The 22,944-nt window shown below is 49.9% G+C and overlaps 1 protein-coding gene across 6 annotated transcripts in view; it reads left to right on the top strand.

Moving 5' to 3' along the window:
• The window catches only part of LOC147700513 (uncharacterized), a 240,773-nt gene that overhangs the window by 187,993 nt on the left and 29,836 nt on the right, over window positions 1-22,944 (top strand). For 2 of the 6 annotated variants that reach the window (XM_086929668.1, XM_086929665.1), the window contains exons 1-3: window positions 9,017-9,162; window positions 15,548-15,617; window positions 22,428-22,481. The gene's annotated coding sequence lies outside the window, so the exon portion shown is untranslated. Of the gene's footprint in view, window positions 1-9,016; window positions 9,163-15,547; window positions 15,618-22,427; window positions 22,482-22,944 lie in introns of those variants that run through there. The other 4 variants (XM_086929669.1, XM_086929666.1, XM_086929670.1 and 1 more) reach the window with 2 other exon arrangements.

Genomic DNA, 22,944 nt, shown 5'->3' with positions numbered 1-22,944 from the left:
GTGGAGCGGAAGGGCGTTCCATGCTTTGGCCGCGAGGAAGGAGAAGGAGCGGCCTCCCGATCTGGTCTTTCTGGTGCGGGGGACCACGGCGTAGGAAAGCTGGGCTGATCGTAGGGTCCTTTGGGGTGCGTGGAATTTGAGTCGGCTGTTCAGGTATGCTGCTCCGGTGCCGTGGAGGGCCTTGTGTGCGTGGGTGAGCATCTTAAAGGTGATTCTCGCCTCGACGGGGAGCCAGTGGAGTGTGCGCAGGTGCTGGGAGATGTGGCAGTGTTTTGGCAAGTTGAGGACCAGTCTTGCAGCGGCGTTCTGGATTTTCTGTAGCTTGCGGATGAGGTTTTTGTTTATTCCGGCGTAGAGTGCGTTGCCGTAGTCGAGTCTGCTGGTGACCAGGGCGTGAGTGACTGTCTTTCGGTGTTCGAGGGGGATCCATTTGAAGGTCTTACGAAGGAGGCGGAGGGTGTGGAAGCAGGAAGATGAGACAGAGTTGATCTGGCGGTCCATTTTGAGCTCGGAGTCCAGGATGATTCCCAGGTTGCGTGCGTGGTCTGTGGGGGTTGGCGGGTTTCCGAGGGCGGTGGGCCACCAGGTGTCGCTCCAGGCATCGGGGTTTGGGCCCATGATGAGTACTTCTGTTTTGTTGGTGTTTAGTTGTAGGCAGCTGTTTTTCATCCATTTTGCGACGGCTTCCATGCCTTCTCGAAAGTTGCGTCTGGCGCTGTTGGGCTCGTTGGATAGGGAGAGTATGAGCTGGGTGTCGTCTGCATATGACACGATGTTGAGTCCGTAGGTTCTGACGATGGGGGCAAGTCGAGCCATGTAGATGTTGAAGAGCCTCGGGCTGAGGGAGGAGCCCTGGGGGACTCCGCAGGTGGTAGGTGTGGGGTCCGAGAGGAAAGGGGGGGTCTGACCCGCTGCGTCCTGCCGGAGAGGAAGGAGCAGATCCAGTCGAGGGCCTTGTCCTGGATTCCTGCATCGTAGAGTCTGCGTATTAGGGTGCGGTGAAAAAAAATGCCGCTGATAGATCGAGGATGATGAGGGCTACTGTTTCTCCTTTGTCCAGTAAGGTGCGGATGTCGTCTGTTGCGGCGAGGAGGGCGGTTTCCGTACTGTGTTTTTTTCTGAAGCCGGATTGGGAGGAGTCGAGGATGTTGTGTTCTTCAATGAATGTGGCGAGTTGGCTGTTGATGGCTTTCTCAATGACTTTCGCTGGGAACGGGAGCAGGGAGATGGGTCTGTAGTTTTTGAGGTCGGTGGGGTCCGCTGAGGGTTTCTTTAGGAGGGGGTTGACCTCGGCGTGTTTCCAGTCGTCGGGGAACGAGGCGGTCGCCAGGGAGCGGTTGATGGTTTGGCAGAGCATGGGTGCGATGGTGTTGGCCGCTCTGTTGAAGATGTGGTGGGGGCAGGGGTCCGTGGGGGCCCCTGAGTGGATTGACTTCATTGTCTTCAGTGTGTCTTTGGTGGTGAGGGCTGTCCAGTCATTAATTGCTGGTTTCCGGGTGTCGGGGTGGTTGGTGAGGGTTCAGTGTGTTGGTTGTCTTCGTCGAAGTTGTCGTAGATGCTCTTGATTTTGTGGTGGAAAAAGATGCTGAGTTTGTCGCAGAGGTCTTGTGAGGGAGGGATGTCGGTAGACTCGCTGGTAGGTTGGCCGAACTCCTTGATGATGCTGAAGAATTCCTTGCTGTTGTGTGCGTGGGTGGAGATTCTGTCTTCAATCGCTTTTTTCCTCGTTTCTCTGATGAGTTGATGGTGGGCGTTGGTGGCGGCTCTGAAGTTGTTGTGGGCTTCTGTGGATTTGGTGTTTCTCCAGGCCTTTTCGAGGCGGCGGCATGTGCGCCTGGACTCTCGAAGTTCGGTGGTAAACCATCTGGCTTTCTTGGCACGGGTATTGTTGTTTTTCTTGAGGGGGCTATGTGTTGGTGCTGTCCAAGATCCATCTATGCAGGGTCGGGCTGCGGTGTTGCGGTCGTCGTTTTCTGCGATGGTTGGGGTGGAGTTGTTGAGTGAGGAGGTGAGCTGGTCATCGGTGATGTTGGTCCAGTTTCTTTGTGGAAGCAGGTGATGGTGTCTGTGGATGATGGGTGTTTTGAAGGTGAAGTGGACGCAACAATGGTCGGTCCATGGGAGTTCGGTGGTGTGGCTGAAGGTGATGGAGTTTCCTGTAGTGAAGAGGGGGTCGAGGGTGTGTCCTGCTGAATGCGTGGCCTCGGTCACGATCAGTTTAATGTTGTGGAGGTTGTCCAGGAGGCATGTGGTGTTGGGGTCCAGTTGATTGTCGAGGTGGAAGTTGAGGTCTCCCTGCAGGGTGTAGTTGGTGGATGCGATGGCCTGCGGGAAGATAATGTCCGTGATGGAGTTGGCGAAGGGTCCGCGGGGTCCAGGGGGTCGGTAGATGAGGGTTTCTCGGAGGGCGGCAGTGGGGCTGGCCAGTATCTTGAAGTGAAGGTGTTCCATCAGTTCTGTGGACTCGTCAGGGAGTGTGCTCAGGCAGAGGCTGGATTTGTGAACAATGGCGATTCCTCCTCTTGGGTGGGTGGGGCGGTCCTTCCTGGAGATCTTGTATCCTTGGGGGATGGCGATGGCGATGTCCGGTCCCGAGGTGGTGTTGGTCCAGGTTTCGGTGAAGAATGCTACATCTGGGGTGCTGCTGTCGAGGAGGTCCCAGATTTCTGTGGCGTGTTTGTGGAGGGATCGGACGTTGAGGAGGATGCATTGCAGGGTCTTTGGTTCGGTTGTGTTCTTGTGGGCGGGTTGTGCTGGATCCGTTTTCTTGGCGGTGCTGCAGGTGTGCCGGCAGCGGTGAAAGCTGAAGGGTCCATGGGTGTCGGCTGGTGATGCTAGCTTGCAGTTGTTGTTGCAGCCTGGGTTGAGTGCGTAGAGTGCTGCTGGGTCGCAGTGTTGGCGGGGCGGAGGCCCAGGGTTCCTGGTGCTGGTCGCGGATGGGTCGCAGACGGGCGCAGACGTGCTTGCCTTTGACGCGCCTTCGGTGCACCAGCGTCGCGGCCGCGCAGTGGCCGCCATTAAGTAGGGGTCAGGGAGGGCTGGGAGGTGGGAGCGGGGAGGGGAGCTGGATTGGGCCGGTCGCGCTGGGGGGGGAGAGGCCGCGGGGGCAGCAGCGGCGGGGGAAAGGTAAAGGGAGGAAAGAAGGGATAAAGAAAAAAGGGAAAATAAGCAGAAATAAGGCACAAAAGAGTAGAGATGCAGAAAAGAGCAGAAAGGTGAAAGATAGAAAGGGTAGAAAAACGAGTGAAGGAGCAGAGGGAGAGAAAGGGAAAATGGGCAGAAATAAGGCACAAAAGAGCAGAGGTGCAGAAAGGTGAAAGATAGAAAGGGGAAAAAAACGAGAGAAAACGAGTGAAGGAGCAGAGGGAGAAAAAAGGGAAAATAAGCAGAAATAAGGCGCAAAAGAGCAGAGGTGCAGAAAGGTGAAAGATAGAAAGGGGAAAACAACGAGTGAAAACGAGTGAAGGAGCAGAGGGAGAGAAAGGGAAAATGGGCAGCAATAAGGCGCAAAAGAGCAGAGGTGCAGAAAGGTGAAAGATAGAAAGGGGAGAAAAACGAGTGAAGGAGCAGAAAGAAAGTAAGGAGACAGAGGTCCACTGGACCACCAGGGATGAGGCGCAGGGAAACCTGCGGGTATAGGAGGGCCTCGATCACCAACACTCAAGAGTGCAGGGGCAGGGGCACCTTACTTAATGGTGGAGCTGCGAGGGTGGGAGAGCAATTTTACTGACAATGAGTCAGTGGTCTTGCTCGCCTGTCCCCGCAGTGGCCGCCATTAAGTAGGGGTCGGGGAGGGCTGGACAGCTGGGAGGCGGGAGCGGGGAGGGGAGCTGGATTGGGCCGGTCGCGCTGGGGGGGGAGGGGCCGCGGGGGCAGCAGCGGCGGGAAAGGTAAAGGGAGGAAAGAAGGGATAAAGAAAAAAGGGAAAATAAGCAGAATTAAGGCACGAAACAGCAGAGATGCAGAAAAGAGCAGAAAGGTGAAAGATAGACAGGGTAGAAAAACGAGTGAAAACGAGTGAAGGAGTAGAGGGAGAGAAAGGGAAAATAGGCAGAAATAAGGCACAAAAGAGCAGAGGTGCAGAAAGGTGAAAGATAGAAAGGGGAAAAAAACGAGTGAAGGAGCAGAGGGAGAGAAAGGGAAAATAGGCAGAAATAAGGCGCAAAAGAGCAGAGGTGCAGAAAGGTGAAAGATAGAAAGGGGAGAAAAACGAGTGAAGGAGCAGAAAGAAAGTAAGGAGACAGAGGTCCACTGGACCACCAGGGATGAGGCGCAGGGAAACCTGCGGGTATAGGAGGGCCTCAATCACCAACACTCAAGAGTGCAGGGGCAGGGGCACCTTACTTAATGGTGGAGCTGCGAGGGTGGGAGAGCAATTTTACTGACAATGAGTCAGTGGTCTTGCTCGCCTGTCCCCGCAGTGGCCGCCATTAAGTAGGGGTCGGGGAGGGCTGGACAGCTGGGAGGCGGGAGCGGGGAAGGGAGCTGGATTAGGCCGGTCGCGCTGGGGGGAGGGGCCGCGGGGGCAGCAGCGGCGGGGAAAGGTAAAGGGAGGAAAGAAGGGATAAAGAAAAAAGGGAAAATAGGCAGAAATAAGGCACAAAAGAGTAGAGATGCAGAAAGGTGAAAGATAGAAAGGGTAGAAAAACGAGTGAAAACGAGTGAAGGAGCAGAGGGAGAGAAAGGGAAAATGGGCAGCAATAAGGCGCAAAAGAGCAGAGGTGCAGAAAGGTGAAAGATAGAAAGGGGAAAAAAACGAGAGAAAACGAGTGAAGGAGCAGAGGGAGAAAAAAGGGAAAATAAACAAAATAAGGCGCAAAAGAGCAGAGGTGCAGAAAGGTGAAAGATAGAAAGGGTAGAAAAACGAGTGAAGGAGCAGAGGGAGAGAAAGGGAAAATGGGCAGAAATAAGGCACAAAAGAGCAGAGGTGCAGAAAGGTGAAAGATAGAAAGGGGAAAAAAACGAGAGAAAACGAGTGAAGGAGCAGAGGGAAAAGAAAGGGAAAATAAGCAGAAATACGGCGCAAAAGAGCAGAGGTGCAGAAAGGTGAAAGATAGAAAGGAGAAAAAAACGAGTGACAACGAGTGAAGGAGCAGAGGGAGAGAAAGGGAAAATGGGCAGCAATAAGGCGCAAAAGAGCAGAGGTGCAGAAAGGTGAAAGATAGAAAGGGGAGAAAAACGAGTGAAGGAGCAGAAAGAAAGGAGACAGAGGTCCACTGGAACACCAGGGATGAGGCGCAGGGAAACCTGCGGGTGGAGGAGGGCCTCGATCACCAACACTCAAGAGTGCAGGGGCAGGGGCACCTCACTTAATGGTGGAGCTGCGAGGGTGGGAGAGCAATTTCACTGACAATGAGTCAGTGGTCTTGCTCGCCTGTCCCCGCAGTGGCCGCCATTAAGTAGGGGTCGGGGAGGGCTGGACAGCTGGGAGGCGGGAGCAGGGAGGGGAGCTGGATTGGGCCGGTCGCGCTGGGGGGGAGGGGCCGCGGGGGCAGCAGCGGCGGGGAAAGGTAAAGGGAGGAAAGAGGGGATAAAGAAAAAAGGGAAAATAAGCAGAATTAAGGCACGAAAGAGCAGAGATGCAGAAAAGAGCAGAAAGGTGAAAGATAGACAGGGTAGAAAAACAAGTGAAAACGAGTGAAGGAGTAGAGGGAGAGAAAGGGAAAATGGGCAGAAATAAGGCACAAAAGAGCAGAGGTGCAGAAAGGTGAAAGATAGAAAGGGGAAAAAACGAGTGAAGGAGCAGAGGGAGAGAAAGGGAAAATGGGCAGAAATAAGGCGCAAAAGAGCAGAGGTGCAGAAAGGTGAAAGATAGAAAGGGGAGAAAAACGAGTGAAGGAGCAGAAAGAAAGAAAGAAAGGAGACAGAGGTCCACTGGACCACCAGGGATGAGGCGCAGGGAAACCTGCTGGTGGAGGAGGGCCTCGATCACCAACACTCAAGAGTGCAGGGGCAGGGGCACCTCACTTAATGGTGGAGCTGCGAGGGTGGGAGAGCAATTTCACTGACAATGAGTCAGTGGTCTTGCTCGCCTGTCCCCGCAGTGGCCGCCATTAAGTAGGGGTCGGGGAGGGCTGGACAGCTGGGAGGTGGGAGCGGGGGGGGGGGAGCTGGATTGGGCCGGTCGCGCTGGGGGGGGGGAGGGGCCGCGGGGAAAGGTAAAGGGAGGAAAGAAGGGATGAAGAAAAAAGGGAAAATAAGCAGAAATAAGGCACAAAAGAGCAGAGATGCAGAAAGGTGAAAGATAGAAAGGGTAGAAAAACGAGTGAAAACGAGTGAAGGAGCAGAGGGAGAGAAAGGGAAAATGGGCAGAAATAAGGCACAAAAGAGCAGAGGTGCAGTGGTCTTGCTCGCCTGTCCCCGCAGTGGCCGCCATTAAGTAGGGGTCGGGGAGGGCTGGACAGCTGGGAGGCGGGAGCGGGGAGGGGAGCTGGATTGGGCCGGTCGCGCTGGGGGGGGAGGGGCCGCGGGGGCAGCAGCGGCGGGAAAGGTAAAGGGAGGAAAGAAGGGATAAAGAAAAAAGGGAAAATAAGCAGAATTAAGGCACGAAACAGCAGAGATGCAGAAAAGAGCAGAAAGGTGAAAGATAGACAGGGTAGAAAAACGAGTGAAAACGAGTGAAGGAGTAGAGGGAGAGAAAGGGAAAATAGGCAGAAATAAGGCACAAAAGAGCAGAGGTGCAGAAAGGTGAAAGATAGAAAGGGGAAAAAAACGAGTGAAGGAGCAGAGGGAGAGAAAGGGAAAATAGGCAGAAATAAGGCGCAAAAGAGCAGAGGTGCAGAAAGGTGAAAGATAGAAAGGGGAGAAAAACGAGTGAAGGAGCAGAAAGAAAGTAAGGAGACAGAGGTCCACTGGACCACCAGGGATGAGGCGCAGGGAAACCTGCGGGTATAGGAGGGCCTCAATCACCAACACTCAAGAGTGCAGGGGCAGGGGCACCTTACTTAATGGTGGAGCTGCGAGGGTGGGAGAGCAATTTTACTGACAATGAGTCAGTGGTCTTGCTCGCCTGTCCCCGCAGTGGCCGCCTTCTTTAACTACCTGTTCTCTTCTCTCGTGCTGATTCCAGTGCTTATTTACAGCATATTTGGGTGAAGGTGTAAAACTGAGAGTACACGTCCTGGTGCTGCGGGCCCTGCTCCGCTTTAGATTCTAATGCTTATTTACAGCATATTTGGGTGAAGGTGTAAAGCTGAGATTACACGTCCTGGTGCTGCGGGCCCGGCTCCGCTTTAGATTCCAATGCTTATTTACAGCATATTTGGGTGAAGCTGTAAAGCTGGGATTACACGTCATGGTGCTGCGGGCCCTGCTCCGCTTTAGATTCCAATGCTTATTTACAGCATATTTGGGTATATGTGTAAAGCTGAGATTACACGTCATGGTGCTGCGGGACAGGCTCCGCTTTAGATTCCAATGCTTATTTACAGCATATTTGGGTGAAGGTGTAAAGCTGAGATTACACGTCCTGGTGCTGCGGGCCCTGCTCCGCTTTAGATTCTAATGCTTATTTACAGCATATTTGGGTGAAGCTGTAAAGCTGAGATTACACGTCATGGTGCTGCGGGCCCTGCTCCGCTTTAGATTCCAATGCTTATTTACAGCATATTTGGGTATATGTGTAAAGCTGAGATTACATGTCATGGTGCTGCGGCCTGCTCCGCTGCACATTCCAATGCTTATTTACAGCCTTTTTGAGTGAAGCTGTAAAGCTTAGATTACACATCATGGTGCTGTGTCCCTGCTCCGCTTTAGATTCCAATGCTTATTCACAGCATATACAGTTGAAGTTCAAAGGTGAGTTTAGAGATCAAGTATCCTTGTACCGTGGCTGAAAGGTGCCCCTGGATCAGGCCCTGGAGCACTGAGAAGTTACTGGGCAGTAACAAGAAGCACCGACAAGGCTTACTACTGGAGGTGGCGAAGTGAGCTAAAGAACAATGCTAGATATAACCCAGATCTGTGACGGGGTGGTGAGTGTCTGAAAAGTTTCAGCACTCCGTCCATCAGCTCCTTGTGTTTGCTTTGTTTGCCCTAAATTGGCAGGGTATGCCTAGACATGAGTCCTTGCTCACTTTGCCACTAGATTCAAGCTAGCCTGGCTGATGAAGGGTGAACCCGAAACCGGCCCCAGGATGCTTGTTTCTGGTTCAGGGAGGACATGGCTTGGTAGTTCGGGCTGGACTGTTCCCATGAGGCACAGGGTCAGACTGATTTGCATATGGCCATGTCTGAACTGGGGTGGCAGAGTGGGCTAAAGAATGATGATGGATTCAACCCAGATCTGTGACTGGGGGTGAATGACCGAAAAGTTTCAGAGCTCCGTCCATCATCTTTTGTTTGAAAGGATTACAACTCAAACTCAGTGTGAACAGAATTCACACGCGAAAAACTCAATCTCCACAGAGTTATATCTTTTAAAGAGAGGGGTTTAGAACAAACCCTGAAGATGCACCCCATGCAATGAGAGTGGGTGATTCTGAATAATAATCGAATGTATTGTTCCCACTGATTTACATGGCAGCTGAGGTGGTTTCAGACTGGAAACTGCTCAAATAAACACATTTTTGGCGTCTAAATCGGGAGTCTCCCGCCTGGACCGGGCCTGACACCCCCAAATAAACCTCTTCTGTGCCCCTGCCCCCCCTCCTCCCCATCTCCAAAGGTTGCTGAAAAGCGCCTCCCCCCCCCCCCCCCCCAAGAGTCTGACGAATAATACCATAAAATACAAAAGTAAGGTAACTCCGTGGTGTGAACGGCTTCGATAATTCCGGTTAACAAACAGACATTTCTCATCACAAAAAGTAGAAGTGTATTAACTGCAGGAAGCACCGCAGACACCAGCCGAGAACCCCAGGCGCTGAGAGGCAGATAACTGACGGAGCGTTAGAAGACCGGCTGAAAAATCAATGCAGCCAAGACATGGACCATAGTGCGGCTGCGCATGCGTAGAAACGTGGGGGTGTACAGAGTGATGGGGTGAGTCTATCGATAGTATACCGGAAAACGGGCAACTTAACCCGGAAGACAAACAACTCGGAGACCGGAAGCCAGGCACAGGTGATGAACCGGTTTGTCAGGGAATATACACAGCGGCTTCTGGGCTCAGAACCGAGCCCCGGGCTGGTCCTCAGCCCGGAAACAAGAGCACGAGGCTGGAAGGTGAGGGCAGGGGTCATTGACACCGGATGTGGGCGTGGCCTGGGGGGAAGAGGGGAGGTAATGATACCACAATGACACAGCCTCGTGGTGTAACAAAGGTTACAAAATGACACAGCCATGTTGTGTGAAGGTGTAACACTGGTTCCACAATGAGACATCCACGTTGTGTAATGATGTAACAATGGTTACAAAATGACACAGTCATGTTGTGTGAAGGTGTAACAATGGTTACAAAATGAGACAGCCACGTTGTGTAATGATGTAACAAAGGTTACAAAATGACACAGCCACGTTGTGTAATGATGTAACAAAGGTTACAAAATGACACAGCCACGGTGTGTAATGGTGTAATAATGGTTACACAATGACACAGCCACGTTGTGTAATGATGTAACAAAGGTTACAAAATGACACAGCCACGTTGTGTAATGATGTAACAATGGTTACAAAATGACACAGTCACGTTGTGTAATGATGTAACAATGGTTACAAAATGACACGGTCACGATAACCTTGTGTAATGATGTAACAATGGTTACAAAATGACACAGCCTTGTGTATGGATGTAACAATGGTTACAAAATGACACAGCCATGTTGTGTGAAGGTGTAACAATGGTTGCACAATGAGACAGCCACGTTGTGTAATGATGTAACAATGGTTACAAAATGACAGCCACGTTGTGTAATGGTGTAACAATGGTTACAAAATGACACAGCCACGTTGTGTAATGGTGTATGTAATGGTGTAACAATGGTTACAAAATGACACGGTCACGTTGTGTAATGATGTAACAATGGTTACAAAATGACACGGTCACGATAACCTTGTGTAATGATGTAACAATCGTTACAAAATGACAGCCACGTTGTGTAATGATGTAACAATGGTTACAAAATGACACAGTCATGTTGTGTGAAGGTGTAACAATGGTTCCACAATGAGACAGCCACGTTGTGTAATGATGTAACAAAGGTTACAAAATGACAGCCATGTTGTGTAATGATGTAACAAAGGTTACAAAATGACAGCCACGTTGTGTAATGATGTAACAATGGTTACAAAATGACACAGTCATGTTGTGTGAAGGTGTAACAATGGTTCCACAATGAGACAGCCACGTTGTGTAATGATGTAACAAAGGTTACAAAATGACAGCCATGTTGTGTAATGGTGTAACAATGGTTACAAAATGACACATAGTGCCCACTGAAGGGTACAGGTGTCCAGCACAGAGACAAGGAAAGTTTAAATCTACCTGAATAGGAATTTCCCAGGGATTCTTTTTAAGCCCTCACTCACCACCCTGGGTGATGACATGCTTCATCATTGGGCCCACCAGGAGAAACCGAATGTCTCCCTGGTGTGCTGCGACGCCAGGTTACTGCGGAGCGGGTTTTTTTTGTGACAGAATGTGAAAAAAAGTGAGTTATATTAAAAAATACCAGTAGCGCTTACCACACAAAAACTTTATTCCGTGGTTAGCTGGGTATTAGTTAAAAAGTATGTGTCGGGAAATGTACCAACTAGTGTGTTGGGTGTTTTCCCCTTACGATTTACAACGGGGTCAACATGTTTCTGCCCTTTAAGTGTACGTGTGCTACTGGGCATTCGTTAGGACCATGTAATTGTGTACCTCGGTGGTATAGACACGCTAAGGCCTACCCTAACCAGAGGACGTGAAAGTTAAAAGACAGATTTATGTGTCGAAAAAAGGTGCAAAAAGAACAAACCAAAAAGAGGGTTCGAGTTAAATTTTTACGAACCTGTGGTCTGAGAAAGATTGACAAACACACATGAAAAGACAAAACGTAAAGGTTACTGGGTGGACTGAAGCGTCTTTCTGCTACAACTGTATACGGAGCTCTGTGCTTGGACTAAGGATGAGAAGCGTGCCCCCGGGAAGCAACGCCCAACTTCACGCGCTTTACCTGAGAGAGAGTATTTCTATGCCATTCACTACCCGAACACCCATCCACGGGGTCCGGTTCGAGGAGAGCGCTAGGTGCCTAGCGGGTGTTTGGCGTTGCGGGCGTAAGGATCTCTGCTTATACCACCAGGCCCTGCCTAACACTAAGCTAAGTATCCCCAATATCGCTCAAATCGCTAAAGTAAGTCTGTGTCCTTTCACTCCTTTAGGGTGTGCCACTGTCGCCACCACCCCCCTCCCGAGACCCATGAGGTGTGGATCTTTTAACACACAAGTGAGAAATTTGCCATTTTTATTCTTTTATTCCTTTTAATTTGTAGACACTGGTTGAACCACTAGGGTCCAACATAGTCACCAGTCCAACTTTTTGGGCGCATTGATCATTTAGCACGAATGGTACGTCTGTTTGTGTTGCGACCGTTCTTTGTGCTGATAAGCTGGATGCCCTGTGACAGCCTGGCCTCCACCGCTTCAGGCTTAAACATACCTATAAAAATTCACCTTGGGCACGCTTCTCATCCTTAGTCCAAGCACAGAGCTCCGTATACAGTTGTCATCACCCAGGGTGGTGAGTGAGGGCTTAAAAAGAATCCCTGGGAAATTCCTATTCAGGTAGATTTAAACTTTCCTTGTCTCTGTGCTGGACACCTGTACCCTTCAGTGGGCACTCTTTTGTTGTTTATTACTACCTTGTGGGGGACCGAGAGTGTCCTTTCCCTCTCTCTCTCGTTGTTGTTATTATTACAAAATGACACAGTCACATTGTGTAATGATGTAACAATGGTTACAAAATGACATAACCTCGTGTAATGATGTAACAATGGTTACAAAATGACACAGCCTTGTGTATGGATGTAACAATGGTTACAAAATGACACAGCCTCGTGGTGTAACAAAGGTTACAAAATGACACAGCCTAGTTGTGTAATGATGTAACAATGGTTACACAATGACACAGCCAAGTTGTGTAATGATGTAACAATGGCTACAAAATGACACAGCCACGGTGTGTAATGGTGTAACAATGGTTACACAATGACACAGCCACGTTGTGTAATGTTGTGTAATGATGTAATGATGTAACAATGGCTACAAAATGACACAGCCACGGTGTGTAATGGTGTAACAATGGTTACACAATGACACAGCCACGTTGTGTAATGGTGTAACAATGGTTGCAAAATGACACAGCCTCTTGGCGTAATGGTGTAACAATGGTTACACAATGACACAGCCACGTTGTGTAATGATGTAACAATGGTTACAAAATACGCAGCCACGTTGTGTAATGATGGAAAAATGGTTACAAAATGACACAGCCACATTGTGTAATGGTGTAACAATGGTTACACAATGACACAGCCACGTTGTGTAATGATGTAACAATGGTTACAAAATGACACAGCCTCGTGGTGTAATGATGGAAAAATGGTTACAAAATGACACAGCCACATTGTGTAATGGTGTAACAATGGTTACACAATGACACAGCCACGTTGTGTAATGATGTAACAATGGCTACAAAATGACACAGCCACGGTGTGTAATGGTGTAACAATGGTTACACAATGACACCGCCATGTTGTGTAATGATGTAACAATGGTTACAAAATGACACAGCCTCGTGGTGTAATGGTGTAACAATGGTTTCACAATGACACAGCCTTGTTGTGCAATGGTGTAACAATGGCTACAAAATGACACACCCACGTTGTGTAATGATGTAACCATGGTTACTCAATGACACAGCCTTGTTGTGTAATGGTGTAACAATGGTTACAAAATGACACAGCCATGTGCACCTGGCTGTACCAGCAGCGTTGAGTCTGAGGCTAACCTGAAGTTACATTCTTTGCATTTCGGGTCATATACCTCCGCCAAATCCCAGCTACCCTTGCCACAATGCATCGCCAGAGTGATCTGGATAAGCTCTGTTCTGCTGTACTTTAATAAGGGCATCTCACTTTTACCCGTGATACGGGCAGCGTGGCTGTCGCTTCCGGGACACGGATGGGCGCAGAAAGGCTTTGCTTCCGGGACGCGGATGGGCGCAGACAGGCTTTGCTTCCGGGACGCGGATGAGCGCAGACAGGCTTTGCTTCCGGGACGCGGATGGGCGCAGACAGGCTTTGCTTCCGAGACGCTGATGGGCGTAGACAGGCTTTGCTTCCGGGACGCTGATGAGCACAGATAGGCTTGCCTTAGGCGCTTCTGCTGCACACATTCACACAGCAAGTGTCTCTATCTGCATTCCCCCATGACGAATAGAGCACGCACAAACTCAAAATGGCATCTCTAGTCGTCCTCAACCGAAAGATTTCATCCGCCCCGGGCGGGCTTGCGCACTCCTCTGAAAGCCCCAGAGCGTGGAGTGGTGTGGCTCACTGGTTATAGGCGGCAGACCCGTAAGCAGAGAATGGCCCGGGACCAGGGTTCAATTCCCGACGCGGCAGGGTCGTGGACCAGGGTCAAAACGGACTCGATAATTGTCGCTTCGTGCCTACTCTAACCAGGGAACACACTCGGCAACTCTGGGCATTAAGCTTGCCTCATCTCTACAACGGCCCCCCACAGACGCCGGGGATGCCTGGTTTCACCTTGGAGATACCCAGAAAGGGACCACCTCACAGTGAAAACCAGGACGGGTTCCCCAGCGGTCTTCAGCGCCAGGATACTCCATGGAGTCGCAGTGCGCTTTACAAGTACACCCACACAAGTACAAGCAGTTCAAATTCACAGCGTACAAGTGAAAGTTAAAAATGCACTGATACGCTCTGCACTAGACAGTTTGGCAAGAATTAGCAGAATGAACAAAAGGGAAAAAACTGTCTTAAAACAGTTTAGACACTTCAAAACAGTTTTGGCAACTTAAAATAGTGAAAGACAGAAGGTAGAAGCTGCGAAACTAACCAGCCAGATGCAAGGATACGCACACAGCGAGAGCAGAGCACAGAGCACAAAGGAGGTGGGGGGGTTCAAAATAAATACATGAGGAAGACAGCTTCAACACACATGCACTCTTATGGTGTGCATACCCAAAACAAAAAGGTCCTTAAAAGTGAGCAGTGGAAGAATACAGGTAAAGGGGCCAGAATGCACTCACGCTGTATGTTTCTTTCCACCCCATGTTGCTTTCTCACTCATGTGCTTCTCTCCTGTCCTCTCCATGTTTTCTTCTCTGCTCGTTTGCTGCCCCAGCGACAACGTTGCTGTGTCTTACTCCTTGTTTCTCCTCATGCTTGCATTTTCCAAAGGTGTAAAATAAATATTTCATTTAAGACACCTCACAGGGGTGAGACAAGAGACACATGAGTATGTGTGAGTGTTTGTGTGCATGCAAGAATGTGTGTCTCGGTGTGCACACATGCTTAGGTATGTAGGTGTGCCTGGGTGTGTGTATGTGTGTGTGTGCTTGTATATGTGTAAGTATGTGTAAATGTAGCTTCTCTTGGTAATGCTGTATATGTATCTGCATGCTTGCTTATGTGCACAGCTGTGCGCGTCTGTGTTTGTATGTGCTCGTGCTTGCATGCGTATGTGTGCATGAGTGTGTATGTATGCTTGTGTAGTTGCATCTATCTGTGTATGGGGCTGCAGGTGGCTGTGTTTCCAAATGTGTGCATGTTTGTGTGTGCATTTGTGTCTGTGTATGCATGTTTCTTTGCATCTGTGCTTGCACGTTTGTGTGTCTGTGCATCTGTTAATTTTGAAGGCTTTTCTTTTATTGCACATTAAAGGCTCAGGGGTGGATGAGAGCTCTTTATTAAGAACAACATCTGTGATAAATACTGGCTGGGGAAAGATGAACCTCATTAGTACCAGTTTAGTACTTGAATTCAACAATCCGCAACTGTACGGTGACGGATTAGATTTTGGAGAGACCATGCCAGTGCCCAGCTCCGCGTGTCATGCATTTTTTTGGTCTTCGTTTGAGCTACGATATGTTTGTTGTTGTGATCTGACATCATGCAGTGGGGTGTGGATTATGTGTCATGTTTGTGAAATGCAGAGTCCTGTTTAAAATGTTCTGGCTTCAGGAGCCTACAATTCCATTGTTGTTGCTGTTTTTATCCAGCCAGCATATTACTCTTGTCTCCCCTCCCTCATAACTTGTTCCCCTTTTTCTGGTTCTCCATCGCCGCAGGGTCATACGAATGGCAATAGTGCTATGCAAATATCACAACTCCACTGCATACAAAAAACAAATGTAAAAAACATTGTCGTTTTCAACACCAAGAGCTTTAGCTTTCACAAATGCGAGACCTGTTACATTGCAAATGCTTGTTTTTAGTTGATTGCGTGTAGACATGCAGCACAGCATAGTACCTAAAAATCAAGTAAAAAATCTCAAGACAAGACCTACTTGCTTTTCCAATGTTTTTTTTATCTTTTGTACGCGTCTCTTCTATTTTGTACTAACCTCTTTCCCTGTTTTCTCCTCCTTATTTTGTGCAGTGTTTCAAGATTGGACATCGGAAAAGTAACCTTTGAAGGACCAGACTAGAGGACTGGAGGCCCGAAGCAGGTGAGCTTGTGAGGAATGCAGAACTGGAGCAGGATTCTCACTCGCTTTGGAGGGAGAAATCCAAGGGTCTGACCATGCCTTGGGTACGCTTCAAATGCAAGCTCACGCAAGATGTATCCTAATCTTGCAGCTTTTGGACATCTCACTGTATTTTTTAGAGTTTTCTATAGCGCGAACTTGAACCGATAAGGTTATCAGAGCGCTTTACATAGCACCAGTTCCGTTACATGTTGTCACAACAGTTTACATAGAATCAGTTACGTTGCACATTTCAGGATCTTGAACCGTTTAGGTTATCAGAGCGCTTTACATAAGCCAGCATTCGATGTCCAGTGCCCTCCTCTGCCGTGTAGCGGGGGACCTCATCCAGCCCTCCGAAAGTCGTCGAGCTGTCGGGACTAGGCTCCTGGAATTTCAGCTGACTTAGGATTACACGCGTTACAAAAGGTGCAAATAGAAAAGAAAAAAATTGCAAATGTACAAGAGATAGAATCACAAGAGGAGGAGATATAGATGGATATACTCTAGGCCTATACTGGTCAGAGGCAATAAGAGAGACAGTAGGAAAGTCAAAAGGACAGTGAGAGGTCACTAAAATGGTGGAAGAAAAACGTTAGTAGAAGAGGCACGTCATATAGAGATAATGGCGGGGCGCGCGAAGGTCCAAGTCCGAAGGTTCAGAAAGAGGGCTGGCATAGCCAGCAGGTCCAGGGGGGGACAGGCAGTCCGCAGCAAAGTCACAGCCTCATAGTTCAAGAGGAGCTGGGCAGGGGAGTTCAATCCGGAGACCAGAGGAGGGTCAGGGGAGAAAGACCCCCGGCGCCCTGGCAGAGATGGAAGGCAACAAAGTTAGAAGCAAAGGTTTCCCCTGGCATGCGTTCGTGTCCCTGGAGCCTGTGTTCGCCGGTCATCGGAAGAGAGTCCCCAAGGGCGCCATCTTGGAGTCAGGCACCGTTTGCGCGAAGCAGCGTGGTCAGTGAGGGGGGGTGGGGAGGGGCACATTTCTGGCCTCGGGCCCAGGCCCGTCTGTTGCGGGCGGAAACAGCGAACAGCCAGCGATCCTACCTCCCGGGATGTTGTCGTCGGGTGGCAGACCGCAGAGGCAGATGCAGGCGAGGGTCACCGCCAAGGGATCCATGAAGAGGGCTCACCCCCGCAGGCAAGAGCCACAGAGAGAGCCTGCGGAGTCGCCCCAGGGAGAGGCAGCAAGCGCTGGGGCCAGATAGTCCAGCAAAGCAAGGAAAGGCGCCGAACGTTAGCTGGGAGTCACATCGGGCCGCCATTTTAGGGTCAGGCAGGCGGGGGAAGGCAGATTCTAGCCGTGGCCACCCCCGGTGTTTTGCCGCTACAGAGGCCCCCGGATACTATCTTCAGATAGTGGCATCCCCTGCGTTCCTCAGATTGCGCCCGTCAGCCCGTCAGCGTACCTCTCATAGATAGTTGAAGTCCTCGGCGCTCCGGCCGCCATTTTGCCCACGGCCGTCCTCTACTCGCGTCTCCTCCAGATCTAGCTACCGCGGCACCAGGGGCGATCGGAGCAGCCCCGCAGGTGTCCTGCACCTTCCGATTCCTGTGGGTGCCGACAACATCCCCCGGGCCACTGGGGAACCGCCAATCCAGGCTCCCGTGCAGCGCCGGAGCCGGGAGCCGAGATGGAGCACGACCGCCCGGCTCGGCTCCGGTCTATTGAGTCTTGTGAGATTTGAGGACTGGACCCGCAAGACGCAGTGCGCTTGCAGAAGTGGGTAGTCTTGTCTCGCTGTGTGTCTCCAGGGTTCTGGGCAATAGAGGGAGTGACAGGAGAGGGAACATGTGTAAATTAGCATAGTCGGAGCAGTCCAGTGCTCCCTCAAGAGCGGGGTGTGGAGGTCGTGGTAGGGACATGTTAGTGAGCAGGAGCTCCCAACTCAACAAGCGTGTGCAGCAGCAATAAATCATTGTCCAGCCAAATACTCACTTTTATGAAAAGAGAGAGGTTTTTTATTTCTACTGCTATCAACGCAAAGGAAAAATACAACATTCACAATCAACCACGCAGCATCCCTGAGGTCAGGGCTCTGGTGTTTCTGTGGCGGTTCCCTGTCCACTTTCTCCTTGCTCTAGGGATAGTGGTTATTCCCCATTCACTATTGGCAGTATCCAATGTATGCCCCACTGGTACTCCGTCTCAAGAGTCTACTCTAACTGTTCTAAAGCCAAAAGTGTTCCAACACCGCAGCCTTATCTTGCAACCAGTTTCCCCGGGAGCCAACTGGCCCGAATTTTGTCTTACCTGCACCAGTAGACTTGGAGGGTCCAGAGATCCTGAGCGTGCCACTTCTGGGGTTGTCGGACTGACAGCGACTTATCTTGGTGAGTTCACCTCTCTCGATACAGACCGGCTGCACGCGCTGATCCCTAATATCCTCACTCATCCCTCGTCCAGGGGTGGAGTGTGGTGGTTCCCATGGCGCCCTCACTCTTAATATACCCGGGGTCAGTCTGCCCTTCTGGTTAGTTCCTGTGAGCCCCTCTGGCATATGGGGTCACAGTGTCCATACTGTAAATGGCACCAACCCATTCAGCACAGCGGTTGTCCACGCGGTAGACCCTCCTGGCATACAGGTTGCCAATTCTTTAGCTGTATTTGGGCTCCAGCCTGATCGGCACAGCATTCAATACGGCTCACTTCACATCGGCCACCCCTTGAAATACAGGGGTTGTTGACTTTATCATGCACACGGGAAACAACCTGATCGGTGCAACAGCCCCTTCCTCGCAACGAGAGAGTATATTTTACAGGATTTCCCACTGTACTTCACTCCCTCCAACGCTCTCCTCTTCCTCACAGGGTTTTTGCAAGTAGGCAGGCACTGGTGCTCCAGTGAAGGTGGTTTTGAATTCCCCAGGGGTTGACTCCTCACCCAGCAGGGAGACCAGTAGGCCTTGGCCCCTATTCCTGGTCACAGGAACAAGTCTTGCCTAGCTCCCCTCCCCACACAGGCCACCTGGGTGCATGGCAGATGTCATTTTTTGAGGTTTCAAATTCCCTATCTCGCAGTCCATTTCCAGACGCCAAATGTGGTTTAGGGTCTGAGTCTTTGAAGTTGATGTTGTGGGGGAGCTGAGTGGAGATATGCTTCTTTTGAACTGTCCTCTTTGCTGCTCTTTCTTCCTCTTGAAAAGCAGTCGGTCACAGCAAGAGTGACTGCAGAGTTGATAGCCCACAACACAGACCACGGCAGTGACTAGAGTCCACCCCGGGTGTCAGTGACAGTCATTTGTGTATTGAAAGGTTAGCTCTGGGCCCGAGCCATACTCTTTGATTCTCTTATCAGACCCATCTCTTGCCCGGACCCATTCCCTGTGACCTCACTGAATCAAAGAACACCCATTGAAGTGTACAGGGAAAGCCTGGCTCTCCTTCTCTCCAGCCTCACCCAGCTCACAGGAATTCAGCAGCACACAAATATGTCTGGGGGATTTCTGTACCTCCGCGTGTTTTCACCATGCAGGCCTACCATAATGGAACCAAAGGTCCTTACCTGCGTTGGACCATCCCCAGGCACACATACACCCAGTACATGTATACACCATACACACACTGAACAGTCCTGTTTCTTGTATATAATGTACCTATCATAGGCACGCATACACCCAGCACATACATTTAACATGCACGCACTGCCCAGCACTTGTATTGTACCCCTCATAGGCAGACGTACACCGAGCACACGCATTCCGCACGCATGCGCTGAACAGCACTTCATCCTTCATGTACGGTATCACTCACAGGCGCCCATATACCCAGCACATGTGTGTGGGTCGCACACACTGCATAGTACTGCATTATCCAAGTGTTGGGCACTTCCTAGACAAACATACACCCAGCACAGATACCACTTCCACTACTCTGATGGAAGCACTTTGGGCTCCCCTCCCGGTCAAACAAGACTGCAGTCCATGAGACACCCCTATATCATGGTGCACACGCAAGATCTGTGTTTGCTGATGAGAACAAAATCAGCATTAGGGATCTAGGCATCAGTACAGTTGCGTACTCAGGGAAGGGGTGCACGCCCATTTCCATGCAGAGGACTTTTCGCCCCAACACTGTGTTCAAAGGCTGAGGTCAAATGTCAGCTTATGTCTTCATACAAATTGCTGATAATTTAACCCTGGAGATTGGTGCTTACGTTTCTTTCTTTGACTGCAATGTTAATGCCTTAGCTCATTTAAGCTTTGCCTTACAAGCAACTTCAAAGCTCACAAACCGTTCCAAAATGTCCTGATCTTCCTCATACTCCTGCACAAGGTCTTTTTACGAACCATGCCCCAACCTATCCTGAACTAGATGTAGATTTACTTATCCCTTATAGATTTGTCATTGCTGCCATCCTAGGTTTTTCTCAATGGCTACCCTTTCCTTTTCCAGCTCTTTTTCTTTTTCCTTCTGTTTCTCATCCCATTCTCCTTCTGTTTCTCATCCCATTCTATCTGTTTCTCCTCCCTTTCTTTCGGTTTCTCCTCCCTTTCTTTCGGTTTCTCCTATCTCTAGCAATTTCTCTTCCCCGAGCCCATTCCTTCCATCTCCTCTTCTCTTGTTCCCAGTGAGCTCGTCCTAGCTTCTCCCTCTCAAACTCTCTATCTTTCGCATCCCCTTCAGCCTTATCTTTCTGAAGTGCTAACTGAAAGCTCAGTCTCAGCTAAACTCAACCCACCCAAGGGCTCTATTCCTGGAATTGGTAACAGTGGTACCCTAGAAATTCAAGATGGTGAATTCCCCAGGTGAGTGCCTTGGTGAAACTCTGGAAAATACATTAGGGACACACTTGGCTTGTGTCTGAGATAGATCTGTGCAAAGGGGATCCTAAAACCCGAGTCCACAGGGCTCTCTGTCTGGGTTGCTACCATGTTTCCCTCCCCAGAGTGAACTACAGCCTCATCCCTGTCACCCAGTGCCTCATACCGATCTCTAAATTAGCAGGGACGTCTCTGTCCCTACTCCTGGGAGTCCTCCACCCTCTCTCTCTACATAAATGCTTTATTGGATCTATGGACATTATGCTAAGGTTAATTCGCAACCCTGTGTTTTCCATTCTGTATGCATGTCGCCTTTGTGTGTAAAAATAAAAAAATAACTAAGTAAATAAAAAACATGGCCTTAATGTACTGCTGGTGCAAATGGGAAAGGCCAATGGCCCTTCTGTATCCAGGCTTCTAAACGCTAGGCGCTTCACAGCTTGCCCACCAATTGTCAGAAACCCTTTCAGAGGGCCTTGGGGCATGCAGGGCCTACAAGAGCCAGCTCTGGGGGTTGAGGGCTTTTACTTCTGATGTCCCGGAGCCTGACCTACTATAGATCCTGTGCAAAAGAGCAAAGTATCCCTCCTATACTTGACTCTCAGTGTTAGTGTGGTCTGAGCAGTCCACGGCTTCTTCGTGGGGTGGGGCGGATGGATACAGATTAGTGGACACGGGCTCACAACACAACATGTGCACATCTGCAGCAATAAACCATTGTCCAGTCAAATACTTTTGCGAAAATAGGTTAATATTTTATTCCTCCTAATATCAACACAAAGGAAAAATACAATATTCAAATAACTACACAGTCCCCTTGAGGTCTGGGCTCTGGTGGTTCTGTGGCTGTCTGCTGTCCACTTCCTCCTTACTCTAGCAATAGCGGTTATTCCCCATTCACTATTGCCAATACCCAGGGATTGCCCCACTTGTACTCTGATTCTCAAGAGTCTACTCTGACTCTGTTCTAAAGCCAAATGTGCTCCAACACCGAAGCCCGATCTAGCAGTGAGTTTTCCCTGGAGTCCACTGGCCCGAATTTAGTTGTATCCGCACCTGCAGGCTTGAAGGGTCCAGAGTTCCTGAGCGTGCCACTTCTGGGGTGTCTGACTGATGGTGACTGATCTTGGTGAGTTGACCTCACTCGATCCAGACAGGCTCCAGGCACTGATCCTTAATCTCATCACTCACTGTCGTACTCCTGCAGTGACTTGACTTTCCTTGAGGCTCTTTGTTGCCAGTAAATCTTTTGGTCTCCCGTGGCAAGGGGGAAAGTGATGAGAAGTTTCCAGTGCTGATCCCTCATTCCCATGGCGTCCTCACTCCGACAATGCCTGAGGTCAGTCCACCCCGCTGGCTAGTGTCCCTACTGTACCTGGCTCCGACCCCTTCAGCACAGTGGTTGTCCACATGGTAGACCCTCCTGGCTTGCAGGATGCCGCTTCTTCAGCTGCACACAGTCTCCTTCCCGATTGCAGAGTTGATAACCGACAACACAGGCCATGGAAGTGACTAGAGGTCACATCGGATGTCTGCCACAGTGATATGTGCCTCAAAAGGTTAGCTCTGAGCCCCCAGCCCTACTCTTTAATTCTCTTATCAGACCCATCTCCTTCCTGTGATGTGCCCAGACCCCGTTGCTGTGACCTCACTGGATCAAAGAACACCCATTGAAGTGTACAGGGAAAGCCTGGCTCTCCTCTCTCCAGCCTCACCCAGCTCACAGGAATGCAGCAGCACACAAACATGTCTGGGGGATTTCTGTACCTCTGCGTGTTTTCACCATGCAGGCCTACCAAATGGAACCCAAGATCCTTCTTGCGACGTATATGTAATCAAAAAGTATGTGTGAACCTATTACAGGAGTCAAAGCTGTATTGTGAACAGAAACCTATTAGGTTTCGTAATGAAGTCCTCACCCACTTGACCGACAATACCGTGAGTAAGATGGACCTCCCACGCTTCCCCGGGTAAGCGTTTTCCTCCCCACAGGTTGTCTCACTACTATTGGCCCTTTCTCTTTTTTAGGGTCATACCCCTCTGCCGAATCACTCCAGGGAGCATTCGCAGCAAAACGCTTGGGTGAGAATACTTTTCTACTTTACGCTCCCACCACATAGTGTGTGGTGCTCCCTCTCTAGCTTCACCAGGCTTACGATCTATATCGATAAATCATCACCTGTACAGTACCACCAGTACTGTCACACCTTTGCAGTTTTTTAGTCATTTCACCCAGCACTTAAAATTCGTCATTTTTATGATTATTGTGAACCTAAGCAACTTGCTCAAAGACTCCATTTCATTGTCATACATGTTGTATGTCCAGGTATGCTTGGTGAGGGAATCCCCCTCGCACACTTAGAGCCCCTTAGTGAGTGCGACACATAGTCGAATCACACACTCACTTAATTGTTTTAACTTGCACCTACACTTATTAAGGTCCTGAGCAAAGCCAGCTTAATCTAAGGCACTGGCTGAAACATGTAGACCACATCTGAAACATGTAGACTACCAACTAATCCGAAAGGCCAAGAAAACAGCATTC

This window comes from Lissotriton vulgaris, chromosome 7, assembly GCF_964263255.1.
Source record: "Lissotriton vulgaris chromosome 7, aLisVul1.2, whole genome shotgun sequence".
NCBI lineage: Eukaryota > Metazoa > Chordata > Amphibia > Caudata > Salamandridae > Lissotriton > Lissotriton vulgaris.
Note: the sequence above shows the minus strand (reverse complement) of the source record. Positions and strands in the feature narration are given on the sequence as shown.